The sequence below is a fragment of the Dipodomys merriami genome, unplaced genomic scaffold, assembly GCF_024711535.1.
Source record: "Dipodomys merriami isolate MVZ:Mamm:240054 unplaced genomic scaffold, mDipMer1.0.p SCAF_10, whole genome shotgun sequence".
Taxonomy (NCBI): domain Eukaryota; kingdom Metazoa; phylum Chordata; class Mammalia; order Rodentia; family Heteromyidae; genus Dipodomys; species Dipodomys merriami.
The window spans coordinates 7,807,020-7,825,484 of record NW_027202271.1 but is presented as its reverse complement, the minus strand read 5'-3'; the positions used below and the strand labels follow the sequence as shown (position 1 = coordinate 7,825,484).

At 38.4% G+C, this 18,465-nt stretch overlaps 1 long non-coding RNA gene across 2 annotated transcripts in view; it reads left to right on the top strand.

Moving 5' to 3' along the window:
• LOC138836286 (uncharacterized) overlaps positions 1-18,465 on the top strand; it is a 445,512-nt gene that overhangs the window by 130,288 nt on the left and 296,759 nt on the right. For both annotated transcript variants that reach the window (XR_011374933.1, XR_011374934.1), the window contains exon 3: positions 13,200-13,254. This is a non-coding gene — a long non-coding RNA (uncharacterized lncRNA). The remainder of the gene's footprint in view (positions 1-13,199; positions 13,255-18,465) is intronic.

The following is an 18,465-nucleotide window of genomic DNA, read 5'->3' as shown; positions in this document are numbered from 1 at the left end:
TCTGGGCAGCTTCAAGGAAGGTTCTGTATAGATTCAGTGTTTATAGCCTTTGCTGAGAGGGATTTCTGCACTTGTTAGTGTTGAACAAGCTTAGACTATCTTGAAGGCATAAAATGAAAGTTACGTATAATTTCAGTGTCTGGGATGATTAGTGGTAAGTCTTCCCATGTTCCTCCCATTTACTGGTCTTTTTTGTAATGACTTCCTAATTGATGGGAGCAGTTTCCATTGTATTGGTTATGCTCTGACACAGAGAACGGTCATTACTTTCCTAGCACTGGCTTTCATATCTACTGTCTGTTGTCTGGGCCTGGGCCCTGTCCCTCAGTTCTTCAGCTCAAGGCTAGTGCTCTACCACTTGAGCTACAGCGCCACTTCTGGTTTTCTGGTGGTTTACTGGAGATAAGAGTTTCATGGAGTTTCCTGCCCAGGCTGGCTTTGAACCGTGATCCTCAGATCTCAGCCTCCTGAATAACTAGGATTACAGGCATGAGCCGCTGGCACCTGGCTTGACTTTACTTATAATTTTTTTTTTTTTTTTTGCCAGTCCTGGGGCTTGAACTTGGTCTGGATGCTGTCCTTCAGCTCCCTTTGCTCAAGGCTCCTGTTCTACCACTTGAGCCACAGTGCTACTTCCTGCTTTTTCTCTGATTAATTGGAGATAAGAGTCTCACAGACTTTCCTGCCTAGGCTGGTTTCGAACTGTGATCCTCAATCTCAGACTCCTGAGTAGCTAAGATTACAGCCGTGAGCCACTGGCACCTGGCTTTCCTTTCCTTTTATATCACCTTTGTGTTTGGTTTTTATGTTCCCTTTCTTCAGTTTTGAGAAGTCATTTTGGTTTGAATTACTCAACCAACTTGTTCTTCCTCATAGTTGTATTTATTTGGTCTCTCCTATGTCCCTTGTCAGATTCCATAGAGTTAAGATCACCACCAGTGTGTTCTCTTAGATTTTTTTTTTCTCATCAAAGGCAAGTGACAAGAGAATCTTACAGGCTCATCTGGCTTCTTTGCAAAGATGCTAGTTTTGAAGAGGTAGATGCTAGATTCTCTGTTAACATTGAACATGGGCCATTCTGAGCCAACAGTTGAAAAGATTGTGATGCTGAAGTTATGACAGGATACATGAACTCTTCCTTATTTTTGGATATCAAAAGATATTTCAGGGGGCTGCTCAGTGGTAGAGCGCTTGCCTTGCATGCATGAGGCCCTGGGTTCGATTCCTTAGTACCACATAAACGAAAAAGCTGGAAGTGATGCTGTGGCTCCAGTGGTAGAGCGCTAGGCTTGAGCTGAAGAGCTGAGGGACAGTGCCCAGGCCCAGAGTTCAGGCCCCACGACTGGACCCAAAAAAATAAAAATAAAAAAATAAAAAGATATTTCAAAACAAAAATTTTAGATTCATTGTGATGCAAGGAAGCCCTCAGTTGTGCTTAAATCATTGTATGGTCTGCTGAGTGTTCCTCTGCCCTTAATTTTACGAAAATCTGCCTTCACAGAAGCAAATTATGCCCCCAAAACCAAAGTAAAAAGTAAATGTGCTTAGTTGAAGTGATAAAGTAAAAATTTATATTAAGTCCAGTTGTTTTTATGACACTTATATTGTAAGTTATCTTCCATAAGAGGATAGTGAAATGATTAGTTTATAGGAATGGGAAATCTCCACAGGTATTTTTGTTTTTTGATTTTTTTTTTTGGTGTGTGTGTGCGCACGCACGCACGCACGCACGCACGTGCACACGTGCATTCATGGGCCAGTTGTAGGGATGAATTCAGGGTCTGGGTACTGTCCCTGAGCTGTTTCACTCAAGGTTAAGCCACTACCACTTGAGTCACAGCTCCACTTCCTTCTTTTTATTGGTTAGTTGGAGAGAAGACTCTTATAGACTTTCCTGTCTGGGCTGTCTTTGAAGTTGTGATCCTCTGATCTCTGAGTAACTGGGATTACAGGCATAAGCCACAGGTACCTGGCAAGTTATTTGTTTTTAAGTCACAGAAAATGACACTAAATATTTTAAGCAAAAATGCTATCCATTAGAAAGAGATGTGAGTTCTCATATCGAGGCCTGGGCAGCTTTACTGGGTCTCAGGGGGAAGTGTTACAGCAGTTTTTCTGCTCGAGCTAGGAATGAATTGGTCCTAGTAGTTTCTCAGTGCTTGTGAGTCTCTGGTAACTCAGAGCCTTTCGGGGGAGAGGTAGACTGAATTGAGATTTGCTCATGGCCATCTGACTACATTGAAAGGAAAGACTCAAAAGGAAGAACATCCAAAACCTCTTGGCTTCAGTAATGGCAGTGTGCACACTGCCGGAAAGGAGGAAGTGAAGCAGGGACATCCACAGCATGTGTCAGTAATTTTCTTAATTGAGTAATGGATAAGATGAAAAACATTAGCTTGGATTTGGCCCCATACATGAGGCATGGGGTGGAAACAGCTGCCAACGTAATGTCATGAAAGCAGCAAAGAGCAAAGGTATCGGAGTCAGAAAGATGTGGTGAAAACTAGCTTCATCCCCTACAATCTTGTGACATAAAGCAAGTAATTTAACCCAACTAAGCCTCAGCTTCATCCTTTGGAAGAATGGAGATTAATGAAGTATTAAGGATTTGTGGCTAACACTTTGAGGAAATAATGGTATACTTAAAGTACTAAGATGATAGCTTGATACACCCTCCGCAAGGGCCGGCCGTTCTCTCTCTTTTTTTTAATTGTGAAAATACTGTGCAGAGGGGTTACAATTACATGGGCAAGATAATGAGTACATTTCTTTTTTTTCTTTCTTTTTTTACATTTTTTATTGTAAAGATACACTACAGAGGGGTTACAGTTACATGAGATAATGAATACATTTCTTATCAAACATTGTTACCCCCTCCTTTGTTTTCCCCCTAGCATCCCTTCCCTTCCCACTTTCCCAACTCCTCCCTCCCCACCCCCAAGTTGTAAAGTTCATTTTCAACATAGTGTCTTGAACATCTCATTGTTACAATGGGTCAACCTGTATCTTTGTTTCAGAGTCTTGTTATTTCCTTTCCCCTCCCCAAATTAGAAAGAATGTCTATATAAGATGAGGGCACAGGAATCATATACAGTGAAAACAGGGGTTATACCATGGGGGAAGAACATACAAAAGAAACAAAAACAAAGCACATAGTACATTAAAAACAACAGCAACAAAGACAAAACCTCTTGAGTCCCTATCTTGGGGTTCATTTCACTTAACAACATTTTTTTTTATTGTGAACATACTGTACAGAGGGGTTACAATTACATGGGCAAGATAATGAGTACATTTCTTATCAAGCATTGCAGCCTCCTCCTTTGTTTACCCTTCACATCCCTTCCCAGCCTTCCCCCGCCCCCCACCAAAGTTGTAAAGTTCGTTTTCGACATGACAACTTGTACTTCTCATTGTTGCAATGGGTCCACCTGTATCCTTAAATGACTTGTTTTTCCCCTTCTCCTCCACAAATTATACCGACATCAAATATAGTGAAAGCAGGGGTTACACTGTGTGTGTGGGGGGACATACAAAGCAACAAAGAAATAATCTTATAAATGCATTAGAAACAATCACATGAAAGAAAAAAAACATTTAAATACATATCTAAGGGTTCATTTTCCTCACATCACCTTATCTGACCTCTTCTGCTTGACTCATACATATACTAGATATTGCAAATAAGGGAAACCATGGGACCTATGTTTCTTTGGGCTTGGCTTACTTCACTTAATATAATTTTTTCCAAGTCTTTCCATTTCCTAACAAATGGGGCAATGTCATTTTTTCTGATGGAGGCAGAGAATTCCATTGTGTATATATACCACATTTTCTTGATCCATTCATCTACTGAGGGGCATCTGGGTTGGTTCCATATCTTAGCTATGGTAAATAATGCTGCAATAAACATAGTTGTGCTGGTAGCTTTAGTGTGGTCTTGTTTGTGATCATTTGGCTAAATCCCCAAAAGTGGGATTGCTGGGTCATAGGGGAGCTCTATGTGAAGTCTTTTGAGGAACCTTCATACTGCTTTCCAAAGTGGTTGAACAAGTTTACACTCCCACCAACAATGAAGTAAGGTTCCCTTCTGTCCACATCCCCTCCAGCATCTGTTGTTATTAGAGTTCTTGATTTTTGCCATTCTAACTGGGGTGAGGTGGTATCTCAGTGTTGTTTTGATTTGCATTTCTTTTATGGCTTAGGGAGGTTGAGCAGTTCTTCATGTGTCTATTGGCCATCCTTCTTTCCTCTTCAGAGAAGTTTCTCTTTAAGTCTTTCGCCCACTTATTTATTGGGCAGTTGTTTCTTTGAGGATTTGTTGTTGGGGGATTTAATTTTTTGAGTTCCAGGTATATTTTAGATATGAGACCCTTGTCTGTTGTATGGCTAGTGAAGATCTTCTCCCAATCCGTAGGCTTTCTATTGATCTTGCTAGCTATGTCCTTTGCCCTGCAGAAGCTCTGCAACGTCATACAATCCCACTTGTCCAACCTATCTTTGATTTGTTGTGTTTCCAGGTCTCTATTAAGAAAATTTCGGTCTGTGCCAAGGAGACCTAGGGTTTCTCCTATTCCATGCTGTAATGTTTTCAGAGTGTCTGCTTTGACTTCGAGGTCTTTGATCCATTTGGAGTTGATTCTGGTGCAGGGTGATATATAAGGATCTAGCTTTAGTTTTCTACAAGTAATTAACCAATTTTGCTAGCACCATTTACTGAAGAGGCTGTCTTTCTTCCATTCTATTTTTTTTTAGCTCCCTTATGGAAGATTAGATAGCTATAGGTCTGTAAGTTCATTTCTGAGTTTTCAATTCTATTCCATTGGTCCTGAGGTCTGTTCTTGTGCCAGTACCAAGCTGTTTTGATTACTATGGCTTTATAGCAGAGTTTGAAATTTGGTATTGATATTCCTCCAGCAGTGTTCTTTCTGTTGAGGAGTGTTTTTGCTATTCGGGGTCTTTTATTGTTCCATATGAATTTTTGGATTGCCTCTTCTATTTCCTTGAAGAATGAGGTTGGAATTTTGATAGGTATTGTATTGAATTTGTAGATAGCCTTGGGTAGTATTGCCATTTTCACAATGTTAATCTTTCCAGTCCAGGAGCATGGGAGGTTTTTTTTTTTTTTTTTTTTTTTTTTTTTTTTTTTTTTTTTTTTGCCATTTTCTAAGTTCTGTTTTGATTTCCTTTTTCAAGTTTTTAAAGTTTTCATCATAGAGGTCCTTCACTTCTTTGGTTAAGTTAATTCCTAGGTATTTTATTTTTTGTGGGGCTATTATAAATGGAGTTGCTTTCCTAATTTCAGCCACACTTTTCTCATTGTTGGTATACAGAAAAGCCATTGATTTTTGGGGGTTAATTTAATGAGTACATTTCTTATCAAGCATTGTAGCCTCCTCCTTTGTTGCCCCTTCCTATCCCTTCCCATCTTTCCCCCGCCCCCGCACGTATCCCTCCCCCCCACCAAAGTTGTAAAGTTTGTTTTCGACATAACGGACTTGTATATCTCATTGTTGCCATGGGTCCACCTGTATCCCTATTTACACGATTTGTTTTTTCCCTTCCCCTCCACAACTTATACCAACATCAAAAACAGTGAAAGCAGGGGTTATACCGTGGGGGAGGAACATACAAATCAACAAAAAAATCATCTTATAAATAAATGTATTAGAAACAATCACATGAAAGAAAAAAATATTTGAATACATATCTTAGGGTTCATTTCCCTAACATCAATTTATCTGACCTTTTCTGCTTGACTCAGACATATGCTAGTTATTGCAAATAAGGGAAACCATAGGACCTATGTTTCTTTGGCCTGGCTTACTTCACTTAATATAGTTTTTTCCAAGTCTTTCCATTTCCTAACAAATGGGGCAATGTCATTCTTTCTGATGGACAGCTGTTCTCTTATTAAGACTTGGTTGGACTGCCATCTCTTATTGTCTGTTTTCTTATCTGTAAAATGAACAAGATGAGCCACCAGCTTTCTAGCTGTTCTTCAGTTGACACCAGCATGCATGTGGACACAGTTGTTTATAAGAGCTCCTCCAAGAGGAAGTGCAAAGATTTTCTATTTCCTAGCTTCCATGTTATTTTAGGAAGTGCTGATTATCTCACACTAGTCTCTGAATGAGTGCCATAAGGTCCATTACTATGGAAAAGCTTTTGGAGACGCAAACCTACAAATGACACATATGCTGTGGTGGAAATGAAAAAGGGGCTTAGGGCTAAACCAAAACACTATGAAAAAGGATATGATACTGAAGCTAATTGCGGTCAACCTCCTGCCTAACAGTCAGAATCAATTATAGCTTAGCTTAGCTTAGTATTACAATACAAGGTATATCATTCATCATTTATTTATTTTTAAATAATATTAGCACAACTTGAATCATATGATTATCGCCACAGATGTAGAAAAGGCCTTTGATAAAATTCAACATTCATTCATGCTAAAAGCTCTGGAGAAAATAGGAATAGAAGGACCATTTCTAAAAACAATAAAAGCCATTTATGACAAACCAATAGCCAATATTATACTTTATGGGGAAAAGCTACAATCAATTCTCCTAAAAACAGGAACAAGGCAAGGATGCCCACTGTCTCCACTCCTCTTCAATATAGTCCTGGAACCCTTAGCCAGGGCAATAAGGCAAGAAAAAGACATTGAAGGGATCCACATAGGGAAAGAAGAAGTTAAACTATCCCTTTTTGCAGACGACATGATACTATACCTTCACGATCCCAAAAACTCCATCCCCAAACTCTTAGAAATCATAAATCACTTCCGCAAAGTAGCAGGATACAAAATAAACCCACAAAAATCAGTTGCTTTCCTGTATACTGACAATGTACAAGAAGAGAGGGAAATAAAGGGAGCAACCCTATTCACAATAACCTCCCAAAAAATAAAATACTTAGGAATTAACCTAACCAAAGATGTAAAAGAACTATTTAATGAAAACTATAAAAAGTTAAAGAAAGAAATTGCAGAAGACACTAGGAAATGGAAAGACCTCCCATGCTCTTGGATAGGCCGACTTAATATAGTAAAGATGGTAATACTTCCAAAATTAATATACAAATTCAATGCAATTCCTATCAAAATCCCAATGAAATACAGAAAACAGTCCAAAAATTCATATGGAACAACAAAAGACCTAGAATAGCCAAAATACAGAAAACAGTCCAAAAATTCATATGGAACAACAAAAGACCTTGAATAGCCAAAACAATTCTAGGGGATAAAGACAACATGGGAGGGCTATCCATGCCGAACAAAGACAGCATGGTACTGGCACAAAAACAGACCCGAAGACCAATGGAACAGAATAGAAGATCCAGAAATAAATCCATAGGCCTACAGCCAGCTGATATTCGACAAAGGAGCCAAAGACATACAATGGAGGAAAGACAGCCTCTTCAACCACTGGTGCTGGGAAAACTGGGCGGCCACATGGCAGAAAACTAAAAGTGGACCCCAGCCTATCACCATGCACCAACATCAACTCAAAATGGATTAAAGACCTTAACATTAAACTTGAATCTCTGAAACTACTGCAGGACAGAGTAGGAGAGACACTTGAACTAATAGGCACAGGAAGGAACTTCCTGAACAGAGTCCCAGGGTCACAACAAGTTGGAGAGAGACTCGACAAATGGGACTACCTTAAAATGAAAAGCTTCTGCACAGCTAAATCTATCGTAACCAAGCTAGAAAGACAACCAACTAATTGGGAAAAAATATTTACCAGCAATATATCAGACAAGGGGTTAACATCCTGTATATACAGGGAACTCAAGAAACTAATCCCTCCCAAACCTAACAAACCAATTACTAAGTGGGCAAGGGAACTAAAGAGGGACTTCTCAAAAGAAGAAATAAAAATGGCAAAGAAACACATGAGGAAATGTTCATCATCCCTGGTGGTGAAGGAAATGCAAATAAAGACAACCCTGAGATACCACCTTACCCCAGTCAGAATGCCCCACATTCACAAATCAGCCAACGACAAATACTGGAGGGGATGTGGAGAAAGAAGAACCCTATTACACTGCTGGTGGGAATGTACACTTATACAACCACTTTGGGAAGCAGTCTGGAGGGTCCTTAGAAAGCTAAAGATTGACCTCCCTTATGACCCAGTCATACCACTTCTAGGCATCTACACTGAACAACAGGAACCAGTATACAAGGACATGTGCACCTCCATGTTTATTGCAGCACTGTTCACAATAGCTAGGATATAGAAACAACCCAGATGCCCCACCACAGATGAATGGATCCAAAAATTGTGGTATCTATACACAATGGAATATTATGCAGCCATTAGAAATGACAAAATAATGGCATTTGCAGGGAAATGGATGGAGCTAGAAGGAATCATGTTGAGCGAGGTAAGCCAAGAGCAAAGAGACAAATGGTACATGGTCTCCCTGATAAGTGGATGCTAAATCCAAAATGTTAGGTGATACGACAAAACTAACAGGACTTAAGAAACAAAGAACTCCCACTCATCTGGTCGAACCACTACTAAATATCCCCATGCTGCTGATCACATGTATGGTATATATGTGTACACCGTTAAATGTTATAGACTGTGATAGACAATTTGCTCCAGGAAAGTTAGAATGAACTTGTGACTTTAAATGAGCATCATTATTCCACAATACTGTGAAATTCAGGAAGTTATGTAATCACTTAATCACAATTAATAAAAAAAAAAAAGAACCTTGGGGAAGGTAGGGAGGGAAGGGATGGTAGGGGGAAAACAATGGAGGGGGTAACAATGCTCAATAGGAAGTGTACTCATTACCTTACTCATCTAACTGTAACCCTCTGTGTAGTATCTCTACAATAAAAAAAAGAAAAAAATATTAGCACAACTTAATTATACACAGGGTTTCATCATGATATTTACATACATATATTTAATTACTTTGATTCATCTTATTATATTATTCTTTCTTAACTCCCTCTCCTTTTGAACAGTTTTCAGTTGGTTGTATTATTACTATTTTTATATCTACATAATGTAACTTCAATATTATTCACCTTATCTTCTTCTTTTCTCCTCCCACTCCTGCTGATTCCTTCTCTGAACATCCCCCTCCCCCACTTAAAAAATCAAATTAGCAGTTTATTAAAGATTGTTTGACATTTTCCCATAAGTTTTCTTTTTTAAAAAATTCATTGTAAAGGTGTTGTACAGAGGAGTCACATGATTCAGGTAATGACTACATTTCTTTTTTTGTCGGTCATGGGGCTTGAACTTTGGGCCTGGGCGCTGTCCCTCAGCTTTTTAGCTCAAGGCAAATGCTCTACCACTTGAGCTACAGTGTCACTTCTGGTTTTTCTGGTTCTTAATTGGAGCTAACAGTCTCATGGATTTTCCTGTCCAGGCTGGCTTTGAACCATGATCCTCAGACGTCAGCCTCCTGAGTAGCTAAGATTACAGGTGTGAGCCACTGGCGCCCAGAAGTACAGTTCTTTCTTTCTCTCTCTTTTTCTAAAATAATATCATCTTCTCCCTCATTCTCTCCCAGGTTTTCCCCTCCCCCCCAAAGTTGTATAGTTCATTTACAACATAGTGTCTAGTGGGTTTCACTGCTGAATTGGTTCTCCCTGTGTCCTACCATTTCTGTGCTTCCCTTTCCCCTCTCCAATTCAGACAAACCTATATGCAAGGCAAAGGGTACAGAAATAAAAACCAGCAAACAGAAGGGCATAGTCAAAGAAAAAGGAAAGGAGAAAAGAACCATAAACTGTAAAATTAAAGACATTTTACTCCCATTTCTTGGAGATCATTTCAATAAGCATCATTTTATATGATCTTATGTACATAGCTATTGAGCTCTTGTGATCTTCTCCTAAGAGGATCCTTTGTTCTCTCTGAGTGTTTAGATGCTGTTTAATTAATCGTGTCTAGATGTAAGTATTTGCCTTTTACTGTCCATTGGATTTACTTGTAGATTTATAAGCACATTCTAGTTATTACAAATGTGTGAAACTATGCAGCCTATGTATCTTTGTGTCTGGCTTACTTTGCTTAGTATATTTTTTTTCAAGTCTCTCTATGAATGGGACAGTGTCATTCTTGCTGATAGAAGAATTCCATTGTGTATATATACCACATTTTCTTGATTCATTTGTCTACTGAGGAGTATCTGGGTTAATTCCATATCTCAGCCATGGTAGACAATGCTGCAGTGAACATGGTTGTGCAACCTGGTTAGTGGTCATTTGGACAAGTGCCTAGGAGTGGGGGAAGCTCTATGTTCAGTCTTTTGAGGAACCTTTAAACTGCTTTATAGAATGGTTGAACAAATTTGCATTTCCATCAATAGTGTAGTAGCCTTCCCTTTTGGCTACATCCCCACCAGCATCTGTTATTGTTAGTTTTCTTGATATAGATCATTCTTACTGGGGTAAAGTGGACTCTCATTGTTGTTTTGATTTACATTTCTTTCAAGCCAGAGATGTTGAATATCTCTTCACGTGTCTATTGGCTATTCTTATTTTTTTTTGGGAAAAATACCTCTTTAAGTCTTTAGCCCAGTTATTAATTGGGTTATTGTTTCTTTGAGGATTTGCTTTTGGGAGGGTTAATTTTTTTGAGCTCTGAGTATACTGTAGATATTAGGCCCTTATCTGATCCACAGCTAGTAGGGATCTTTCCCCATTCTGTAGACTTTGTATTTATTTTGCTAGCTATGTCCTTTACCATGCAGAAACTCTTCAGCTTGACACACTCCCACTTATCTAGTTTTTCTTTGGTTTGTTGTGATTTTGGATCTTTATTTAGGAAGTTTCTACTAGTGCCAAGAAGCCCTAATGTTGCTCTTATCCCTTCCTGTAGTATTTTCAGGGTATCTGGTCTTACATTGAGGTCTTTGATATATTTGGAATGGATTCTGGTGTAGGTGATATATAAGAATCTAACTTCAGTTTTCTGCATGCATATAGCCAATTCTGCCAGCACCATTTGTTGAAGAGGTGCCTTTCTGACATCCTTTGTTTTTGGCTCCCTTATCAAATATTAGATGAACAAACTCCCCTTTTACAATCATATCATCATTTTCAGTCTAGATTTTAGTCTAGATTTTTGCATATGATGGAAAAATGTTATGTCTTTTTCTGAGTTATCTACCATTTAAATTGCATCACTGGGGCTGGGAAGGTGGCTAGGTAGTAGAGCGCATGCCTTGCATGCATGAGGCCCTGGGTTCAATTCCTCAGCACCACATAAGCAAAAAGAAAAAAGCTGGAAGTGGTGCTGTGGCTCAAGTGGTAGAGTGCTAGCCTTGAGCTGAAGAGCTAAGGGACAGCGCCCAGGCCCAGAGTTCAGGCCCCACGACTGGACCCCCCCCAAAAAAATAAATTGCATCACTTAATATATAATAATCACTTAATATAATAATTAATATAATAATAATAACAAGGGTGAAACTTAAATTTTTTTTATTGTGAAAATACCGTATAGGGGGGTTACAATTACATGGGCAAGATAATGAGTACATTTCTTATCAAGCATTGTTGCCTCCTCCTTTGTTTCCCCTTTCTATCCCTTTCTATCTTTCCCCCCAACCCCCCTTCCCCGTGCCCCTCCCTCCCCACCTCACGCCAAAGTTGTAAAGTTCGTTTTTCGACATAACGTCTTGTACATCTCATTGTTGCAATGGGTCCACCTTCCCCTCCACAAATTATACCAGCATCAAATACAGTGAAAACAGGGGTTATACCATGGAGGAGGGACATACAAAGCAATAAAGAAATATCTTATAAATATGTTAGAAGCAATAGCAAGAAAGAAAAAAAATTGAGTCCTTATCTTGGGGTTCATAAACTTTTTTTTAAATTAGTTTTTTATTATGAGAATACTGTACAGAGGAGGGGTTACAGTTACATGAGCAAGATAATGAGTACATTTCTTATCAAGCATTGTTGTCTCCTCCTTTGTTTTTCCCCTACCATCCACAAGGGTGAAACTTAATAGTATTTTTAAGTAGCTGTTTTAAGTAGTTATTTTAAGTGATTTTAAGAATAGAATCCAGATTGTCTTTATTTCTCTTTGCTGAAAACATTCTATTTTCAATTACTTAAAAAAAATTCCCATTCATCAACTCATTCCTTCAGTGTTTTTTGATGTCCTATGCTGTTTTGAGATTGCCAGGTACTGAGGATCCAAAGATAACTGGAATACGTTGCTTTTTGCTGGGAGCAGGTTAGAGGAAAATATACTTTTCAAAATAGCATGGCATTGAGTGCTTTAATAGAGTTGTGGGCAGTGTCTTCTGGATGCGAAGAAAGATAGCATTTATTTCTGTCCAAAGAGGAGACAGTCCAAAAGACTTTCCAAGAAGAAACATAAAACTTAAAAGCATAAAATGAAAAAAAAAGGCCATTGTTCCTTTGCACTCTGCAGTAGTGTGCTATGGCTGAAGTGTTGTCTTCCTCCAGGAGGAGACAGTGCAAAGGTTGGACACACATGGGATTCTCACACCAAGCTAAAGGGCTTGGGTTTTATATTTAAAGATGATAAAGTGCTTTCAAAATGATGTACATATGAAAAGAAATAGAAGCTTGGAAGTACAAGTTCTATTAGGGCAAATGTAATGAAAATGCCCACTATAGCAACTACTAAAAATATTGTACAGCAGAAATATGTTATTTTTGAAAAACAAAAAAAGTCCATTAATAGGCAACGAATATATACACTGCAGTATTATTTATACTATATAATATTACATAGAGAAACTATATATAGTTGAACTATATCATATGTTTTCAGAGACATATAAAACAAGTTGAAACTAGATACCATTTATATAATTAGAGACATATACAATGTTTATATTATTTATGTGTTCGTATATGTAGTAAAATAAAAAAAATAGAAAAAACTATATGCCTTACTCCTGATGATGATTATTTATGATAGGGAATAGGGGAGGTTAGGGTCAGTTTAGAGGCTTTCCAGTATCTGTGCTGTTTCATTTTATTATTATTTTAAAAAAATATCCTGTGAACTGACACAAATACTATGAAATAAGGTATTTTGAAACTAGACATTGAGTTCATGGGTGCCATTGTGTTTATGCCTCTGTATGATAGCAAATTTTCATCTTAAATTGAAGCTGATCTTTACAACACCTCTGTGAAGTATGTTTTCTAATTGCCCCCATTTTTTACATAGGTCGCAGAGTGATTAACTCTATTGGTTGGTTTCCCACATCCAGGAAATGGCAGAGGTAAGATCTGAACATGTTTGTCTCAGGAGCCTGAACTTTCAATTGATGCTCTCTCTATTACTTCTTGTATAATTAAAACAACACCAAGCATATAGTTAAAGAATTGGATTAGACTGGTAGCTCACAACTATAATCCTAGCTACTCAGGATGCTGAGATCCTGAAGTTCATGGTGGGAAGCCAATCTGGGCGGAAAAGTTTGCAAGAGTGCTTCTTTAAAAACAAAACAAAACAAAAACAAAATAAAATTAGGGCTGGGAATATGGCTTAATGGTAGAGTGCAGGCTCCTGAGTAGCTAGGATTACAGGCATGAGCCACTAGCGCCTGGCTTTTATTTATTTTTAAAAATATTTTATTGTTATTGTAAAGGTGATGTACATAAGTTAGGTAATGAGTCCATTTCTTTTTGAACAGTGTCATGTCTTCTCTTGCTTTCTCTAAGTTTTTCCTTTCCAATGATCCCCCAAGTTATATAGTTCATTTTCAACATAGTGTCTAGTGAGTGTCACTGCTGCAATTGTTCACCCTTTGTCCTACCATATCTGTGCTTCTCCTTAGCCTGCCTAACAGATAAACTTACACAGAAGACAAAAGTAGAAAAAAACAAAAATAGTGACAAAGGAGAAGAAGAAGAAAAAAAGAACCAAAATACCGAAAGCCCCTATTGCTCCCTTTTCTTGGAATTCATTTCAATAAATATTATTTTATATAGTCAATTCTTGACTGTTTTTATGGAAAGGATCTTAGGTTATTTGCTGATAAAAACAAGAGCAAAAACTTCTCTCATCAAACTCCTAAGACAGAATTCTAAAAATCATCATCTACTCTAAGTCACATGTGTAATTAAAGCACATAATAGCAAAGCTTTAATGACTTATTTCTCCTTTATGTTTTTCTTTTTTAAAGGGAAGGGAAGCCTAGGGAAAAAAGTTGGTCATTATCTCAATTGTACATGTGTACAGTCAATATAATCAATAATCGCATGTAGTCATATCACAACAGAGATTATTTTAAATTCTAAAAGATGAATTTTTATTAAAACTATCCCATTAAATTTATATGCTTACACAGCACCGTAAATTCAGCTCATTATAGCAATGCATAGGAAATCTATCTTCTCTTTGTCTCTTTACTTGTAAAGCCAATTAGATTTATGAGTTTGCCTGATAGTTTCACACTCTCTCATTCTTTCCTCAATTCTTACCTTGAGACATCATCTGCCCTCTCTTGCTCTCGTTTTTAGTATATTGTGTCTCTGGCTTCTCCTTTCATGTGACTATGCTCCAATTCCTTTTCCTGCAGAGAACAGGCCATGATGGTCCGGACACGCTCAGCCTTTATTGCTTTCTCCCTTGCTAACCTACTGATGTAGGCCTTTTATCCCACTGACCTGTGTTCTCCTCAGCAACCAGGCCTATAACACATTCTGCTGTGGTAGTGCATAAATGTGTCCCCGGTGAATTTAGATAGTATGAATTTATTAGTTATTTGTTCACTCAATTAATCATTTATTAGGAAAGAACTGTATACTGTGGTAAGGTCTAGGGGTAACAAAAAAATAACAGCTCCTTCCTATAACCAGCGCATTGGTGTCCCCCCAAATCTTCATACATCTGCAGCTTACAATGTGATTTTATTTGGAGTGAAGGTCTTTGCCAATGAAATTAAATAGATTAAATGCCAGTTTGGATTATGCTCTTTTCAACTTACAATGTATTTATCAAAATGTAACTTCAGCTGCTATGCTTTAGATAGGTGTCCCCTAAAGGCCCATTTGTTAAAGGTGTGGTCCCCAGTCATTGGCACTGTTGGGCAGTGATAGAATCTTTAAGAGGTGGTGCCTAGTGGAAGATACTTTGGTTACTGGAAAGATGTGTTCTTGAAGGTGATATTGGGACCCCAGTCTCTGCTTCCTCTTTATCCTTTCTTCACATGACATGGTGAATGGCTTCTCTACACTCTTAGGTATGATGTGCTACCTCACCACAGGCCCCAAAACTAGGAGACCAGCTTGGTCATGGACTGAAACCTCCAATATCATGAGCCAAAATAAACCCTACTATTATTTTCTTGCCTTGCTATGTTAGTCAGATTTCTGCTGCTGCAACAAAATAGCTGAGGAAGCAACTTAGAAGGAGGAAATATTAATTTAGGTTAACGGTTTCATAGGTGATTGCATGATTGCTTGGCTTCATTGTTTCTGGACATGGAAGAGAGAACATGGTGGTACAGAGCTGCTCATGTCATGGGGACTGGAGGAAGAGGATGGGAGAGAGGTGATGTGGACCAGAAAGGAAGACAGGAGAGAGAAGGCAAGAAGAAAGGAAAAGAAGAGGGAGGAGAAGTGAGAAGTCGAAGATGGAGAGAGGCCATAGGGGGGAGAGAGAGGAAGAGGGACACACACACACACACACACACACACACACACACACACACACACACACACACACACACACACACACACACACACACACACACACACACACACACACACACACACACACACACACACACACACACACACACACACACACCATACACCATACACCATTCAAAATCATGCCCCCAGGGACTTACTTCCTCCAAGGAGGCCCTGCCTCCTTTTTGTTCATTCATTTCCAGCTATGAACCTGTCTGTGGACTAATCACTTATGACATTAGTGTTTTCCTGATCCAGTCACTTCTCAGTAGTGCCACCAGATGGGCACCAGGCATTTAATACATGAGCGTTTGGGAGGACACATCCTATCCAAACCTTAACATTGGTCATATTTAATGATGCTGTAGATGCATACGATCCTGATGTTGATTTCTTTGTGATTGGATCTCTTAACTTACAAACATTGCAGCACACCAAGTAAAATTTATCACTCATATATATATATATATGTGTGTGTGTGTGTGTGTGTATGTATATATATACACATATATACATATATGTATATATGTGTATCTATCTATCTATCTATCTATCTATCTATCTATCTATCTATCTATCTATCTATCTATATCTATATATATCAGTTCTCTCCAAATACAGCACTTAGAGTTGATGAGATTTCCAGAACCTTCAGAGCCTTGGATAACTGAGGATCGAACCTTTACTGATAAAGGCCATACCTTGATGTGCGTGTGAATGCTCACCTGAAATCCACACATCCTCTGGGCTAAGCTGTTGGGAAAGCCAGATGGGCGACCACGCTTCCTGTTTCATCTGTTTCCAGCCATCTCCTCCCCACTCTCCCCCATCCTCGGTCATTAATTAAAATCAGATCATTTCATAGCTATCTACAGGCTGTTTCACCATAACTCTGGCACTTTTGTTTCATATCACAGTGCTTACATTATATAGCTCAGTACAAAACATAATATTAACTCTTTGCCAGAAAGTATTTTGGAGTCATTATGATAAGTACTCAGGATAATTTTATTATTTATTTATTTATTTATTTAGATTGACCATTTAAAACATGTACTTTGAGGGCAATATGCTTATGTTACTGTTTCTCAGTCATATGACTTGTGCATAGTAGGTATTTATTTATTTATTTTTTTTTTTTTTTTTTATTTTTTTATTTTTTGGTCCAGTCGTGGGGCCTGAACTCTGGGCCTGGGAGTTGTCCCTCAGCTCTTCAGCTCAAGGCTAGTGCTCTACCACCTGAGCCACAGCACCACTTCCAGCTTTTTTCTTATGTGGTGCTGAGGAATCGAACCCAGGGCCTCGAGCATGCAAGTCAAGTGCTCTACCACTGAGCCACCTTCCCAGCCCATAGTAGGTATTTAGTAAATACTTTTGATCAGTTAGTCATATAACTATGAGATGGTGCTTACATTTTTAAATCTGAAAGAGTGCTACTTGTAAGATTCCCAAATTAATAGATCACTGGAAATACACTTTTAATTTTAAGAATCTTTGTATATTTACGGGATAATTAAGTATTTAAGACTTGGCATATTGATTTACTTTTGTTGATGTGATACATGACTTTCAGTGACTTAAATTTATTCTTTCATAGTTCAAGAAGTCACAGGTCTTGAAATCACCTCAATGGGTTAAAGTCAGTGTGTTGGTAGGACTGGTTCTTTCTGAAATTCTGAGGAAAAAATGTTTCACTGCCTTTTTTTTTTTTTTTTTTTTTTTAGCAGATTCTCAGAATCTCTTATTTTGTGGCCACTTCCTTCATCTCCAGAGCTCATCACTTTAGTCTTTGCTACTGCAATCCAAGTACCTTGTCCTTGTCAGTAGAAACAGCTTTCTCTTGTAAAGATCTTTGTGATTGTATCTATGGGCCTACCTAGATAATCTAGGCTAATTAAGTTAAGTTCTTAACTTAATCACATATACAAAACTGTTTTGCCCTATGAAGAAAGTATTCACTGAGTAGAGCACAGGGATTAGACATCTTATAGGGTTGAGGGTACATTTTTCATGTTACCATTTCTGGCTAAAGGTAATTCCAACAAAATGCCTGCAGTCCAGTATTAGAGAGGCTGAGGCAGGAAGAGCGTGAATTCCAGGCCAGCCTGAGTTACACAGCGAGACCCTGTCTCCCAAAAACTAAAGGCGAGATGGAAAGAAAAGTTACTTAAGGTGCAGACTCACCAGTGTTGCAGTGAGATGAACAAATAAATCTACAGACAAACAAAAGTGTAGAACAGTGAAGGTCACAGGGGGCTCACTTGTTCAGAAGTCTGGAAGCATGGTGATGTGTGATGATTGATTACAATATGCAAATACTGGCCTGGGTGTAATGACCTCCAAAAGCCTAAGAGGGCATCCATGGTTTATTAGTTTCCATGATAGAAGAATCTTAACAGGAAGTGGTTTAATGGTCCATTTTTCATTTGTATTAATTAAATAAACCCAGCTGGAGTGGTGACACATAATTGTAATCCCAGTACTGGGGAGGCTGAGGCAAGGAGGACTGATAGAGGCAGGCCTGGGCTACATAGTGAGACTGTCTCAGTAAACGCACCCCAGCCCTCACCCCTGAAAAACACTCAAATGAACTCTCTTAGCTTTTTAATAAAATATGCTAAGCAAATATCTCTACAAGGTGAATTATGAACATTACTTAAGGTGGTTCATATGTATGTACTGAGTAAAAGACATTCAGAAAAAGCTGCTTCTTTATTCAGGTTAGAAGCTGGGATTTTCTAAATAGGTCACTATAGTTTGTGGGAGATAACATTCCAGGAGGACAGATTTTC